General features: G+C 53.0%; 1 protein-coding gene across 5 annotated transcripts in view; it reads left to right on the forward strand.

Annotated features, from left to right (window-relative positions):
* frem1b (Fras1 related extracellular matrix 1b) overlaps positions 1–16,349 on the forward strand; it is a 304,502-nt gene that overhangs the window by 158,560 nt on the left and 129,593 nt on the right. The gene's annotated exons all lie outside the window — the stretch shown is intronic.

Raw genomic sequence — 16,349 nt, forward strand, 5'->3', positions numbered from 1 at the left:
AATTAGTGGGGTGCCACAGGGATCAGTGCTGGGTCTTCAACTATTTACAATCTATATTAATGACTTGGATGAAGGGACCGAGTGTAATGTAGCCAAGTTTGCTGATGATACAAAGATGGGTGGGAAAGCAAATTGTGAGGAGGACACAAAAAATCTGCAAAGGGGTATAGACAGGCTAAGTGAGTGGGCAAAAATTTGGCAGATGGAGTATAATGTGGGAAAATGTGGGGATATTCACTTTGGCAGAAAAAATAGCACAGCAAATTATAATTTAAATGGGGAAAAATTGTGCAGTACAGAGGGACCTGGGGGTCCTGGTGCATGAAACTCTTTTTGAGTTTACCTGAAAAAAAACATAAACATTAAACCGTGCCACCCACCCTGGATGACACAGCAGACATTTACAAGGCCCTTTTTTACTTTTTTTTTTGTGGTTTTTTTTTGTGTTTTTCTTTTTTTTGTTTTTTTTTGGGCGCTAAAATCACATTTTTCCAGTGCCCCCTATAAAAGGGGAGGGGGACACTAAAAGCACCGGCAATTAAAACAAATTAAACTTTAAAACGTAAAATCAAATTAAAATTTGGTTGCCGGGCGTGATGATGCACTCCAGTCCCTCCGGTGCCCACCTCTCGCAGAAGGCCGCGAGCGTACCGGTGGACACTGCGTGCTCCATCTCCAAGGACACCCTGGACCGGATGTAAGAGCGGAAGAGAGGCAGGCAGTCAGGTTGAACGACCCCCTCGACCGCCCGCTGCCTGGACCGGCTGATGGCACCCTTGGCCGTGCCCAGGAGCAGTCCTACGAGGAGGCCTTCGGACCTACCCGCTCCCCTCCGCACAGGGTGCCCAAAGATCAGGAGAGTGGGGCTGAAGTGCAGCCAGAATTTCAGGAGCAGCCCCTTCAAATAATAAAACAGGGGCTGCAACCTCGTGCATTCCATAAAAACATGGAACACGGACTCTTCCAGACCGCAGAAATTGCAGGCGGCCTGGGAGTCCGTGAACCAGCTTAAAAATTTGTTGCACGGCACTGCTCCGTGCACCACCCTCCAGGCCAAGTCCCCGATGAATAGTGGGAGGACTCCCGCATAGAGTGCCCTCCATCGGGGACCCCTGCCTCCTCCGGACGGCAGGATGGTACGCCATGGCGTGTCCGGACGGCAGGCGAGGATGGCAAAGTTGAGAGTGTGCAGGAGCAGCCCGTACAGGAAACCCCTCCGCGCGGAACTGAAAGGCACGGAGGGGATTTCCTCGAGGCGGCTCAAGTTGTGAGGCGCCGGCCCCCGAGGGAGGTTCCGGGGTTTGGCGCCGATGAGGAATTCCGTCCGGAAGGGGGTCAGTTCGGACGGGATCTCCCCACGTGCTTGAGCCTCCTCGATGCACCTAACGGAGTCAGGGCCCAAAGCTGTTTTTAGCGACTCGATGGCTTCGGCCGCGCGGCGGACGTCGGCTGAATTTAGGCGCCGCTCCAGCGTGCCTGGCGCCATCCAGCCCGCTCCTCCGCCATCGAGCAGGTCCCTGACTCTGGTCACCTCACCAGCCACAGCCCTCTCTTCCGACCGCCACATAAAACCTCGGTCGTGGAGCTACGGATTCCCGAGCAGCGGCTCCTGCAGGACGGCCGCCACTCCAGCCGGCAGAGAGCTGCGCTTGGTGGAGACTTTGTTCCAGACCCTGATGAGTTCCTTGTAAAAGACAGGCAGCTCCCGGAGGGCGGTCCTGACACCCCCCAAGTTCACAAACAGGAGCTGCGTGTCGTAATTGAGGTCGCGCTGCTGGCGGAAGAAATATGTCGCCAGGGCACACCACCTAGGAGGGGGCTCGACGTAAAGGTATCTCTGCAGGGTCTGAAGACGGAAAGTCGCGAGCTGGGCGCTGACGCACACCAACAACTGACCGCCCTCCTCAAGCGGGAGACTCAAGACCGCGGCAGAGACCCAGTGCTTCCTGTTGTTCCAGAAGAAGTCCACCAGCTTCTTCTGTATCTTGGCGACAAACGCAGGGGGAGGGGTCAAAGTGACCAGCCGGTACCACAACATTGCGGCCACCAGCTGGTTTATGACTAGTGCTCGACCCCTGTAGGACAGCACTCGGAGCAGTCCTGTCCAGCGCCCTAGGCGAGCGGTGACCTTGGCCTCCAGCTCCTGCCAGTTCGCCGGCCAGGCTCCCTCGTCGGGGCTAAGGTAGACTCCCAGATAGAGGAGATGGGTCGTGCTCCAGGCAAAAGGCCTGAGCTCCTCCGGCAGGGAGTCCACCCGCCACTGACCCACCAGGAGTCCGGAACATTTCTCCCAGTTGATTCTGGCGGAGGATGCGGCCGAGTAAATCTCTTGGCACTCACGCATCCTCCGCAGGTCAGCGGGATCCTCTACCGCGAGGAGCACGTCATCGGCGTAAGCCGAGAGGACGACCTCCACGCCCGGCCCTTGCAGAGCCAGTCCCGTCAACCTCGTCCGCAAGAGGCGCAGGAAAGGCTCCACGCAGATGGCATATAACTGGCCGGACATGGGGCATCCCTGGCGCACCCCTCTCCTAAAGCGAAGGGGCGCCGTCAAGGACCCGTTAACCTTAATCAGACACTCCGCGGCGGCGTACAAAAGTCGGATCCGGGCGACGAAATGCGTCCCGAACCCGAAAGCGCGCAGAGTTCCGAGCAGATAGTCGTGATCCACCCTGTCGAACGCCTTCTCTTGGTCGAGAGATAAGAAGGCGACTGACAGACCAGCCTCCTGGGAACGATGGATGAGGTCCCGGACCAGATGGATGTTGTCGTGGATTGTCCGGCCCGGGACCGTGTGGGACTGGTCGGGGTGGATCATGTGGTCCAGCACGACACCAAGGCGAGCAGACATCGCCCTGGCAAAAATTTTGTAGTCCGTGCTGAGGAGGGAGACCGGGCGCCAGTTCTTAAGGAGGCGGAGATTGCCCTTCTTAGGCAGCAGGACGATGACTGCCCTGCGCCAAGAGAGGGGCATCTCCCCGGTCGCCAGACTTTCCCCCAGGACCCGCGCGTAGTCGCCCCCCAGGACGTCCCAGAACGCCCTGTGGAACTCCACGGTCAGCCCGTCCAGCCCCGGGGATTTTCCCCTCGAGAGCCGGGCGAGGGCACCGGTCAGCTCCGCCAGGCTTAGCGGAGCTTCCAAATTTTCGGCGCCCTCCAGGCTGACCTTCGGCAGGTCCTCCCACAAAACTCTACGCGCTTCCTCGCTGGACGGATCCGGAGAGAACAGAGCCCCGTAATATTCACGGGCCCTGTTGTTGACGCCCTCCGGATCCGAGACGAGAGAGCCGTCGTCGGCCAGCAGCGTCAAGAGCTGCTTACGGACACTCTGCCTTTTTTCCAGCGAGTAGAAGAAGGGGGAGCCGCGGTCCAGATCCCGCAGGAACCGGATCCGCGACCTCACGAACGCGCCTTGGGACCCGACGAGCTGCAGGTCCTTCAGCGCGGCCTTCTTCGCTTCGTACACCGTCCGCAGGGCCGGGTCCTGGACGACTTGACCGAGACGGGATTCCAGGTCGAGCACCTCTTTTTCTAGGCGCCCGACCCTGGCCGCCCGCCTCTTGGTCGACCCCCTCGCATACTCTTGACAGAAGACGCGGACGTGAGCCTTGCCCACGTCCCACCATAGCCTCAAGGAGGGGAAGCCCCCCTGCTTCCTTCTCCAGTCGGACCAGAATCGACGGAACGAGTCCTGGAACCGCACGTCCTGCAGCAGCCGGTTGTTAAAGTGCCAGTACGCGGACCCCGTCCTCGCGCGGAGCGAAGCGAGCTCCGCCCACACCAGGTGGTGGTCCGAACACGGCACCGGTCGCATGGAGGCCGCCGGGACGCAGGAAACGTACGCCCGAGACACGTAAAGGCGGTCGACTCTGGACCATCCTACTCCAGGCCTCACCCAAGTAAAGGCGCTGGAGTCGGGGTGGAGATTTCGCCAGACGTCCACCAAGTCGAAGGACCCGACCAGGTCCCTCAACTTCTCATGCACTGCGGGGCACCGGAGCGGTCCCTCGCCTCGAGGGTGCAGTTAAAATCCCCCCCGAGGACAATACAGTCGCCGACGTCGACGGAGCCAAGAAGAGCGGACACCTCTTCAAAGAAGCGCGTTTGCTGCGGGCCGGGCTGAGGGGCGTACGCGTTCACGAGATGGAGCGGCACGTCCCCCAGGCGAACTGTTACGTGCAGCAAGCGGCCTGGCACGGGCTCCTCGACCCCCAAGATCTCCGGCTGAAAATGTGGGCCCAGCAAGATGGCCACCCCACTAGAAATGGCAGTGAGGTGGCTCATGCGGACCTCTCCTTGCCATTCCAGGAGCCACGTGGCTTCGTCTCCCGGAACGGTGTGGGTTTCTTGCAGGAAGCACACCGCATATTTCCCCTCCCGCAGGAGCGAAAAATTGTCAAATCTACAGCGTGCCCCTCTGCCGCCGTTGATGTTGAGGCTGGTTATGGTTATCTTCATAGCAAAAGCATAGTGCAACCTCTACCTTAACCTATTGTGGGGGAGTGAGCGGAGTCTTTTGTTGAACTCCGCTCCCTCCGCAGCCCAGCGAGGAGTCCCTCGAGCTCGCGCTGCTCAAGGTGTTGCGCCTTTGTCAAGGGCCCGCCCGCGGCCAAGGTTTTAGCGGCGGCGCGGACGGACCCCTTGATCAGCTCTGGCTCGGACCATTTTTCCAGGGCCAGTCGGGCTTGGTTGCAGCGACCCCGGCTCTGGGCCAAAAAGTCCCGGAGTTCCTTTGCAGGAATGAGGATGGTCTCAGCGGCGGCCGCGAGCAGATCCACCGCCTCGCTGGCGGTGGTCTCTAGATTTTCTCCCGCGTCCCCCACCGAGTCCCCGTCCTCCTCCGGGAGGTGGCCGCCAGCAGCCGGCCCATCGACCGCACAAGGTACGGCAAATGACCCGGCCGCTCCAACTGGCCCTGGTTCTGCCCCGATCCCACCCCCAGGATCGTCGGCAGAGGAGTCCCCACTGGGCTCTTTTAAAAATGGTGCTGGGTCGGGAAACGACAGCGGAAGGGGCTCCCCCTCCGCCCCCGGAACCGGGGAACAAGGAGAGACCCGGCCATAGGTAATCCCCAGGCCCTCCAAGTGCTCCAGCTCCAAAGCAGGGGGCGAGGGTGAGTGTTCCTCCCCCTCCCCGCTGCCACCCCCCAGCCCAGCATTTACAGTGTCATTAAAATCATTAATTTTGGTTTCTTCCGGGCTGAGCAAATCCCGGGGGAAGTTGGGTATTGGCTGGGCGGGCTCAGGTACGGCCTTTGCGGCCCTGCCCGCCTCAGTCCCCGGGACGCCCGGCCCGGCGGCAATGCATTCCTCGGCGATCCCCACGCCCCCCACGACAGGCAGATCTTCCACGCCATCCCCGGGAGGCAGAGGCTGGGCAGCCTCGACTATCTCACCCTCCCCGGGGACAGACTCCTCTCGCCTACAGCGCAGCTAGGGGGCGCTGGTGGGGGACGCGGGACAGGCGGCGGGCACCGACTCCTCCGCGGAGGGATGTTGTTCCCCCTCCGCCTCAACGGAGCGGCGCCTCCTTTTGTTGCTGGGGGTGCGCGGAGGCAGGGAGACCTCCATGTCTGCCGAGGCCTCCCGCTCCACCCCCCCCTTTTTCTTTTCTTGCCCGCGCCCGAGCCCCTCTGCGGTATTGGTCAAGGGCTCGGGCACGGGCTCAGGGCACCCCGCGCTCACCGGTGACGTGGTTGGGCTGAGCGCGGTGGTCAAATTTTCTGGCGCACAGAGGGGACCCGCCTCTGGATGTTTCGCCTTGTTCCGCGCCTTCTTTCCGGTCGGACGCTCTCCCTCCCCCCCGCCGGAGGCCATGAAAACAAAGGCCTCCGACGATGCCCGCGCACCTACGGCTCCCGGCACGCGGACGCAACTAGGGGGAGGGGTGGCGGCGGCGCCAGCCTTGGCCGCCCTCGGTGGTTTGGCGGCCTTGGAGGCGGGGCAGTTTTTGCGAACGTGCCCCACCTCCCTGCAGGCATGGCACCGCACGCCGTCCGACGTCCAAAAGACGCGGTAGGCAGTCCCCTCGTGCACCACATTAAAGTTCCCCTCCGTCGTCTCCTCCCGCGCCAGCCGGACAAAGAGCTGGCGGCGGAAGGAGAACACATGGCGCAGGCTGCTCTCCCTGAGGCCGAGCGGTATGGGGTTAATCCCCGACCTTACCTCCCCCAGTTGGTGTAGGTGAGGGAGGAGGAGCTCAGCGGGAACAAAGGGCGGGACGTTCGATATGATGACCCTCTGCGCGGTGGCCTCGAGAGGATCCACCGGCAGGAACGTCCCGCCCACCGTGAGCCCCTTTTCGAGGGCCAGGGACACACCGCCCGCTCCGACCCCAGGAAGAACACGGCCTTCCCAGACATCTTGGAGGCTGCGACAATGGCCGAGGGGCCGACTACCCCAGCCATCGCCCGCACGCACTCCTCAATGCTCATTGTGGGGTGAGTGTAGCTCTTGACCCCGTGTTTTTTTGTGATAAGTCTGAACGGTGGCAGGGCAGCAGGTGGCGCAGGAGGCACCGTGGATGTGGATGCCGCCTGCACATAAGTCCTAGCTGGCCCTGCCACCGTCGTGGATGGGGTCGCCATCACGGGGTCCCTTTAAGGGCTACACCCACCCCAAAGTCACAGGCCTTAATGGTCTTAATTGGCCTCGTATAATAAGACTGAGCAGAGGAGCTCTTAACGAGGCACACCTCTCCCCTAGTTGGCAATTGGGGAGGGGCCTTGCTCCCTCTGCTCAGTTGTTTTATTTTTTGGTTTTTTTGTTAAAATTTGGAGGAAAGGGCTCTCAGAGAGAGAGGGGAGAGACAGAGACAGAGAGAGATAGAGTAAGGGGGGTGCGGGAAAGAGGGAGGCTGCGAGGGCAGGTCTCCCCTCACAGCGATGGGTGGGTGTTTTTCTTGGGGTGCACTCCCCAGATGGCAAAAAAAAACAAAACACAGTCTTTCGGTTGGTCTTCAGGTGGGGGGAGAAGATGTCTTCACCTGGGGCAGCTAGAGCCACCAGGCACACACTCCTAACGATGTTCAAAGGTGTGATTAAACAATCTTCAGCCTGGTAGCTCCAGCTATCCCAGGCTAGGCAATGGGGGGGGGTTCAATTGTGTGTGGGGCCTAGTTGTAAGCAAGGCCCCCACACACACTTCCACACACACACACCCCCCGCGATGTTCCGGCCTTCAGTGGTCTTCTTTCCTCCCCCCACCGATACAACAAAGTCTATTGGGGAATGCACCAAAACACACCCACCTGTAGAATGTTGTGGAAATGACTCTCCCTCCTTCCACACAGGTTGTTGTTTTTTCCCCCTCTCTCCAACTCTCTGTAGTTGTAAATAACTGTTCATTGTTTCTGCGCTCCTCCTCTCCCTCCGGATGTTGAATGGGTAGCAATCTAGCCCTTTCCTCCTCTTCCTGGGCTAGTCTCAGGGCTCTCAAGGCCTTCCTAGACAGGAGCAAAAGTTGGTAGTTCCTTCTCTCACTGCAGCTCAGCTCCTACTGATTAGGCCATGCCTCCACTGCTCCACGATTGGTGCATGAAACACAAAAAGTTAGTAAGCAGGTACAGCAAGTAATCAGGAAGGCAAATGGAATGTTGGCCTTTATTGCAAGGGGGATAAAGTATAAAAGCAGAGAAGTCCCGCTACAACTTTACAGGGTATTGGTGAGGCCACATCTAGAGTACTGCGTACAGCTTTTGTCTCCGTATTTAAGGAAGGATATATTTGCATTGGAGGATGTTCAGAGAAGGTTCACTAGGTTGATTCCTGAGATGAGGGGTTTGATTTATGAAGACAGGTTGAGTAGGTTGGACCTATACACATTGGAATTCAGAAGAATGAGAGGTGATGTTATCGAAAAAAATATAAGATAATGAGCGGTCTCGACAAGGTGGATGCAGAGAGGATATTTCCACTCATAGGGGAACTGAAACTAGGGGACATAGACTCAGAATAAGGGGCTGCCCATTTAAAACTGAGATGAGGAGGAATTTCTTCTCTCAGAAGGTTGTAAATCTATGCCCCAGAGAGCTGTGGAGGCTGGGTCATTGAATATATTTGAGGCGGAGATAGACAGATTTTTGAGCGATAAGGGAATAAAGGGTTATGGGGAGCGGGTAGGGAAGGGGATGATCAGATCACCCATTATCTTATTAAATGGCAGAGCAGGCTCAAGGGGCCAGGTGGTCTACTCCTGCTCCTATATATTATGTTCTTATGTTCTTATGACTGCGTTTGTGAATTTTCATTACTGTTTGTGGTAGGAGCAAGTTTCCATGAGAAGATGATGTCCTACATAATGAACCTTGGCTTCTCACAGTGAGGACAGGATCAAGTTTAGCTATAACGTACCATCTCTCCCACATTCTGCTGCCCCGTGACCTTTTGTCACGAAAGGCAAGATATTAATTTAAAAAGAGAATGGGAATCACTAGTTCTGTGGTACATTTTGAGAAGTTATTAATGTTGTGTATGGAGAAAGAGTCAGGCTGAACACTCTGAGCTCAAAGTAAAGTGTGACCTCTTATTGCAGGTCTCCAGAGTGCCTCTCCAACCTGTGACGCCTCCTTAAATACCTGTGCTCCCAAGGGATTATGGGATCCCTTGGGACTCCAGGGGATGAGCCCTATGGTGGCTGTATAGAGTAAATACAAGTATACATATATAACAACACACCCCCCGCCCCCACCCCCAAAGTCAATATTGTAACTATTTACAATGTGAGTCGATCTGGGGCCTTTCTTGTCCTACTTGATTGTCTCGGTGTGAAAACTGATGTTGTTGTATCACTTGTTGGGCCCTCGCTGGGCTGCAGTGCAACATCGGGAACATTCTTCCTGCATCTAACCTGTCCAGTCCCGTCAGAATTTTATATGTTTCTATGAGATCCCCTCTCATCCTTCTAAACTCCAGTGAATACAGGCCCAGTCGATCTAGTCTCTCCTCATATGTCAGTCCTGCCATCCCGGGAATCAGTCTGATGAACCTTCATTGCACTCCCTCAATAGCAAGAACGTCCTTCCTCAGATTAGGAGACCAAAACTGAACACAATATTCCAGGTGAGGCCTCACCAAGGCCATGTACAACAGAAGTAAGACCTCCCTGCTCCTATACTCAAATCCCCCAGCTATGAAGGCCAACATACCATTTGCCTTCCTCACCGCCTGCTGTACCTGCGTGCCAACTTTCAATGACTGATGTACCATGACACCCAGGTCTCGATGCACCTCCCCTTTTCCTAATCTGCCGCCATTCAGATAATATTCTGCCTTCGTGTTTTTGCCCCCAAAGTGGATAACCTCACATTTATCCACATCATACTGCATATGCCATGCACTTGCCCACTCACCTAACCTGTCCAAGTCACCCTGCAGCCTCTTAGCGTCTTCCTCACTGCTCACACCGCCACCCAGCTTAGAGTCATCTGCAAACTTGGAGATATTACACTCAATTCCTTCATCGAAATCATTAATGTATATTGTAAATAGCTGGGGTCCCAGGACTGAGCCCTGTGGCACCCCACTGGTCACTGCCTGCCATTCTGTAAAAGGACCCGTTTATCCTGACTCTGCTTCCTGTCTGCCAACCAGTTCTCTATCCACGTCAGTACATTACCCCCAATACCATGTGCTTTAATTTTTCACACCAATCTCTTGTGTGGGACCTTGTCAAAAGCCTTTTGAAAGTCCAAATACACCACATCCACTGGTTCTCCCTTGTCCACTCTACCAGTTACATCCTCAAAAAATTCCAAAAGATTTGACAAACATGATTTCCCTTTCATAAATCCATGCTGACTTGGACCGATCCTGTCACTGCTTTCCAAATGTGCTGCTATTTCATCTTTAATAATTGATTCCAACATTTTCCCCACTACTTATGTCAGGCAAACCGGTCTATAATTACCCGTTTTCTCTCTCATAGAAACATAGAAAATAGGTGCAGGAGTAGGCCTTTCGGCCCTTCGAGCCTGCACCGCCATTCAATGAGTTCATGGCTGAACATGCAACTTCAGTACCCCATTCCTGTTTTCTCGTCATACCCCTTGATCCCCCTAGTAGTAAGGACTACATCGAACTCCTTTTTGAATATATTTAGTGAATTAGCCTCAACAACTTTCTGTGGTAGAGAATTCCACGGGTTCACCACTCTCTGGGTGAAGAAGTTTCTCCTCATCTCGATCCGAAATGGCTTACCCCTTATCCTTAGACTGTGACCCCTGGTTCTGGACTTCCCCAACATTGGGAACATTCTTCCTGCATCTAACCTGTCTAAACCCGTCAGAATTTTAAACATTTCTATGAGATCCCCTCTCATTCTTCTGAACTCCAGTGAATATAAGCCCAGTTAATCCAGTCTTTCTTGATATGTCAGTCCCGCCATCCCGGGAATCAGTCTGGTGAACCTTCGCTACACTCCCTCAATAGCAAGAATGTCCTTCCTCAAGTTAGGAGACCAAAACTGTACACAATACTCCAGGTGTGGCCTCACCAAAGCCCTGTACAACTGTCGTAACACCTCCCTGCCCCTGTACTCAAATCCCCGAGCTATGAAGGCCAACATGCCATTTGCTTTCTTAACCGCCTGCTGTACCTGCATGCCAACCTTCAATGACTGATGTACCATGACACCCAGGTCTCGTTGTACCTCCCCTTTTCCTACTCTGTCACCATTCAGATAATAGTCTGTCTCTCCTTTCTTAAAAAGTGGGGTTACATTAGCTACCCTCCAGTCCATAGGAACTGATCCAGAGTCGATAGTCTGTTGGAAAATGATCACCAATGCATCCACTATTTCTAGGGCCACTTCCTTAAGTACTCTGGGATGCAGACTATCAGGCCCCGGGGACTTATCGGCCTTCAATCCCATCAATTTCCCTAACACAATTTCCCGCCTAATAAGGATTTCCCTCAGTTCCTTCTTCTCACTCGACCGTCGGTCTTCTCGTATTTCCGGAAGGTTATATGTGTCTTCCTTCGTGAAGACAGAACCAAAGTATTTGTTCAACTGGTCTGCCATTTCTTTGTTCCTCATTATAAATTCACCTGAATCTGACTGCAAGGGACCTATGTTTGTCTTCACTAATCTTTTTCTCTTCACATATCTATAGAAGCTTTTGCAGTCAGTTTTTGTGTTCCCAGCAAGCTTCCTCTCATACTCTATTTCCCCCTCCTAATTAAACCCTTTGTCCTCCTCTGCTGAATTATAAAATTCTCCCAGTCCTCAGGTTTGCTGTTTTTTCTGGCCAATGTATATGCCTCTTCCTTGGAATTAACACTATCCTTAATTTCCCTTGTCAGCCACAGTTGAGCCACCTTCCCCGTTTTATTTGTACTCCAGGCAGGGATGTACAATTGTTAAAGTTCATCCATGTGATCTTTAAATGTTTGCCATTGCCTATCCACTGTCAATCCTCTAACTATCATTCGCCAGTCTATTCTAGCCAATTCACGTCTCATACCATCAAATTTACCTTTCCTTACGTTCAGGACCCTCGTCTCTGAATTAACTGTGTCACTCTCCCTCTTAATAAAGAATTCTACCATATTATGGTCACTCTTCCCCAAGGGGCCTCGCACAACAAGATTGCTAATGAGTCCTTTTTCATTACACATCACCCAGTCTAGGATGGCCAGCCCTCTAGTTGATTCCACGACATATTGGTCTAGAAAGCCATCCCTAATATGCTCCAGGAAACCCTCCTCCACCGCATTGCTATCAGTTTGGTTAACCCAATCAATATGTAGATTAAAGTTCCCATGATAACTGCTGTACTTTTATTGCACGCATTCCTAATTTCTTGTTTGATGCTGTCCCCAACCTCACTACTACTGTCTGGTGGTCTGTACACAACTCCCACTAATGTTTTCTGCCCTTTGGTATTCCGCAGCTCCAGCCATACCGATTCCACATCATCGAAGCTAATGTCCTTCCTTACTATTGCGTTAATTTCCTCTTTAACCAGCAACACCACCCCACCTCCTTTTCCTTTCTGTCTATCTTCCTGAATGTTGAATACCCCTGGATATTGCGTTCTCAGCCTTGGTCACCCTGGAGCCATGTCTCCATGATGCCAATTATATCATATTCGTTACTTGCTGCCTGTGCAGTTAATTCATCCACCTTATTACGAATACTCCTCGCATTGAGGCACAGAGCCTTCAGGCTTGTCTTTTTAACACACTTTACCCCTTTAGAATTTTGCTGTACTGTGGCCCTTTTTCATTTTGCCTTGGGTTTCTCTGCCCTCCACTTTTACTTTCCTTCTTTCTATCTTTTGCTTCTGCACCCACTCTACTTCCCTCTGTTTCCCTGCATAAGTTCCCATCCCCCTGCCATATTAGTTTAACCCCTCCCCAACAGCACTAGCAGACATTGGTTACGGTCCTGCCCAGGTGCAGACCGTCCGGTTTGTACTGGTCCCACCTCCCCCAGAACCGGTTCCAATATCCCATGAATTTGAATCCCTCCCTTCTGCACCACTCCTCAAGCCACGTATTCATCTGAGCTATCCTGCTATTCCTACTCTGACTAGCACGTGGCACTGATAGCAATCCTGAGATTACTACCTTTGAGCTCCTACTTTTTAATTTAACTCCTAGCTCCCTAAATTCGTCTTGTAGGACCTCATCCCATTTTTTAACCTATATTGTTGGTACCTATATGCACCACAACAACTGGCTGTTCACCCTCCCCCTTCAAAATGTCCTGCAGCTGCACTGAGACATCCTTGACCCTTGCACCAGGGAGGCAACATACCATCCTGGAGTCTCAATTGCGGCCGCAGAAACGCCTATCTATTCCCCTTACAATTGAATCCCCTACCACTATAGCTCTCCCACTCTTTTTCCTGCCCTCCTGTGCAGTAGAACCACCCATGGTGCCATGAACTTGGCTGCTGCTGATCTCCCCTGAGCCAGCAAACAACGACTAAAAAAATAATAGAGGGGGAAGATAGATTATGAAAGTCAACTAGCACGAAATATAAAAACAGATAGTAAGAGTTTCTATAGGTACACAAAAAGGAAAAGTGATACGCTCATAATAAAGGATGAAACTGAGTTCTGTGAGCAATGAGTAATTGTGACGTTAGCTCCTTTAATAAGACTCCAGAGTGCCAGCACCGCGTGGGTGTTCTGCTTATATACAGTGCTCCCAAGGGATGCTGGGATCCCTTGGGACACCAACAGGTAGACCCTCTGGTGGTGGTTTGATACAGTTTACCAAGGGTTAAATACATAACATCACTCCCTCGTAAAGTCAATAGTACACTTATTTACAGGGTGAGACGATCTGGGGCTTTTCTCTCGCTTGTCGATCGTCTCGGTACAAATGCAGGTGTGGGTGAGTTGGTTGGTTCTTTGCTGGGTTGCTGGGCAGCCGGCCTTGCCAGGCTGCTGGGGATGGTGAGTTTGGTTTCATGGTCAACTGTGATGTCAGTTGCCACTTGTGTGTGTGTTGTAAGGTCAAAGTTGGTGGTGTCCTCTTCAGGTTGTTCGTAGCTGTTGGTGAACCGCAATTTGATTTGCTTCAAGTGTTTTCTGTGCGTTTGTCCATTGGTCAGTTTGACCTGAAATACCCTACTTCCCTCTTTGGCTGTGACCGTGTCAGTGAGCCATTTGAGACCATGTCCATAATTGAGCACAAACACAGGATCATTGATCTCAATATCGTATGACAAATTTGCACGATCATGGTACATACTTTGTTGATGCTGCCTGCCCTGCACGTGATCATGGAGATCAGGGTGGACAAGAGAGAACCTTGTTTTGAGCGTCCTTTTCACGAGCAGCTCGGCTGTGGGAACCCCGGTGAGCGAGTGGGGTCTGGTGCGGTAGCTGAGCAGCACTCGTGACAGCCATGTCTGCAGGGAGCCTTCCGACACGTGTTTCAAGCTTTGCTTGATGGTCTGAATTGCCCATTCTGCCTGGCCATTGGATGCGGGCTTGAACGAGGCAGATGTGACCTGCTTGATCCCATTGTGGGTCATGAATTCCTTGAATTCAGCACTGGTGAAACGCGGGCCATTGTCGCTGACTAAGACATCAGGCAGGCCGTCTGTGGCAAACAAGGCTCGTAGGCTTTCGATGGTGGCCGTGGACGTGCTTACAGACATAATTACACATTCAATCCATTTTAAATAAGCATCCACCACAACCAAGAACATTTTGCCTAGAAATGGGCCCGCAAACTCCACGTGGATTCTCGACCATGGTTTGGAGGGCCACGACCACAAACTTAGCGGTGTCTCTCTGGGTGCATTGCTCAGCTGAGAGCAAGTGTTGCACTGGCGCACGCATGACTCTAAATCTGAGTCGATGCTGGGCCACCACACATGGGATCTGACTGTGGCTTTCATCATTACAATGCCTGGGTGGGTGCTGTGTAGGTCACAAATGAATGTTTCTCAGCCCTACTTGGGCAAGACTACGCGATTACCCCACAACAGATAGTCCGCCTGCAAGGACATTTCATCTTTGCGCCAGTGGAACCGCTTAATCGACTCCTGCATCTCCACTGGGACGCTGGACCAGCTCCCATGGAGGACACAGTTTTTTTTACCAAGGACAGTAAAGGATCCTGGCTGGTCCAGGTCCTGATCTGACGGGCCGTAACAGGTGACTTTTCGTTTTCGAATGCATCCATTACCATGAGCAAATCCGCAGGCTGTGCCATTTCCACCCGGTGGTGGGCAATGGTAGCCGACTGAGAGTATCAGCGCAGTTCTCTGTGCTAGGTCTGTGACGGATTACATAGTTGTATGCCGACAGCGTGAGTGCCCATCTTTGGATGTGGGCGGAGGCTTTGGTGTTAATCCCTTTGCTCTCAGAGAATAGCGATATGAGCGGCTTGTGCTCAATTTCAAGCTCAAACTTGAGGCCAAACAAGTACTGGTGCATTTTTTTCACCCCGTAAACGCACGCCAGAGCCTCTTTTTCAATCCTGCTGTAGGTCCTTTTGGCCTTTGACAGACTCCTGGACGCAAAAGTGACCGGTTGCTTAATCCCTGATTGGTTAGCCTGTTGTAACACACACCCGACCCCATATGACAATGCATCGTAAGCTAGCACTAATCATTTACTTGGGTTATACAGGACAAGCAGTTTGTTTGAACACAACAGATTTCTAGCTTTTTCAAAGGCAGCCTCTTGTGATTTCCCCCATACCAGGTCGTCTCCCTTGCACAGTAGCACATGTAGGGGTTCCAGCAAGGTGCTTAACCCGGGTAGGAAATTACCGAAATAGTTGAGGAGTCCCAGGAACGACTGCAACTCCGTCACGTTCTGTGGTCTCGGCACATTCTTGATGGCCTCCGTATTGGCGTCGGTGGGTCTAATGCCGTCTGCTGTGATTCTCCTTCCCAAGAACTCGACCTCTGGCACCAGGAAAACACACTTCGAGTGTTTCAACCTGAGTCCCACGCGATCCAACCGACTAAGAACCTCTTCCAGATTCTTCAAGTGCTCAATGGTGTCCCGACCTGTAATCAGGTCCTGGAAAACCATGGTGCGAGGGAGTGACTTTAGCAGACTCACCATGTTTCATTGGAAGATTGCCATGGCCAATCGAATCCCGAATGGGCATCTTTTGTTGATGAACAGACTTTTGTGCGTGTTGATGCAGTTGAGGCCTTTTGAAGATTCCTCCAGCTCCTACGTCATGTAGGCTGAGGTCAGGTCCAACTTGGTGAACGTCTTCCCTCCAGCCAGGGTCGCAAATAGGTCATCTGCCTTGGGTAGCGGGTACTAGTCCTGTAGCGAAAAACGGTTAATCATTACTTTATAGTCCCCACAAATTCTGACCGTGCCATCATCTTTAAGTACCGAGACAATCGAACTGGCCCAGTCGTTGAATTCCACCTGCGCGATGATGCCTTCTCGCTACAGCCTGTCCAGCTCAATTTCCACTTTCTCACGCATCATATACAGTACCACCCATGCCTTGTGGTGGATGGGTCGTGCACCGGGAACCAAATGCATCTGCACTTTCGCCCCCGAGAAGCTTCCAATGCCTGGCTCTAACAACGATGGAAATCTGCTCAGAACCTGGGCACATGAAGCATCGTCGACGGACGAAAGCGCTCGGATACTGTCCCAGTTCCAGTGGATTTTTCCCAGCTAGCTTCTGCCAAACAGTGTGGGGCCATCCCCTGGCACAATCCACAGTGGGAGTTCATGCACTGCTCCATTTTAGGGGACTTTTGACTTCTGCATTGCCAATTACAGGGATCAGTTCCTTGGTGTAAGTTCTTAGCTTGGTGTGAATGGGGCTGAGCTTGGGCCTTTGTGCCTTGTTGCACCACAGCCTGTCGAAGGCCTTTTTGCTCATTGTGGACTGACTCGGATCCAT

This window comes from Pristiophorus japonicus, chromosome 8 (assembly GCF_044704955.1).
Source record: "Pristiophorus japonicus isolate sPriJap1 chromosome 8, sPriJap1.hap1, whole genome shotgun sequence".
Lineage (NCBI taxonomy): Eukaryota > Metazoa > Chordata > Chondrichthyes > Pristiophoridae > Pristiophorus > Pristiophorus japonicus.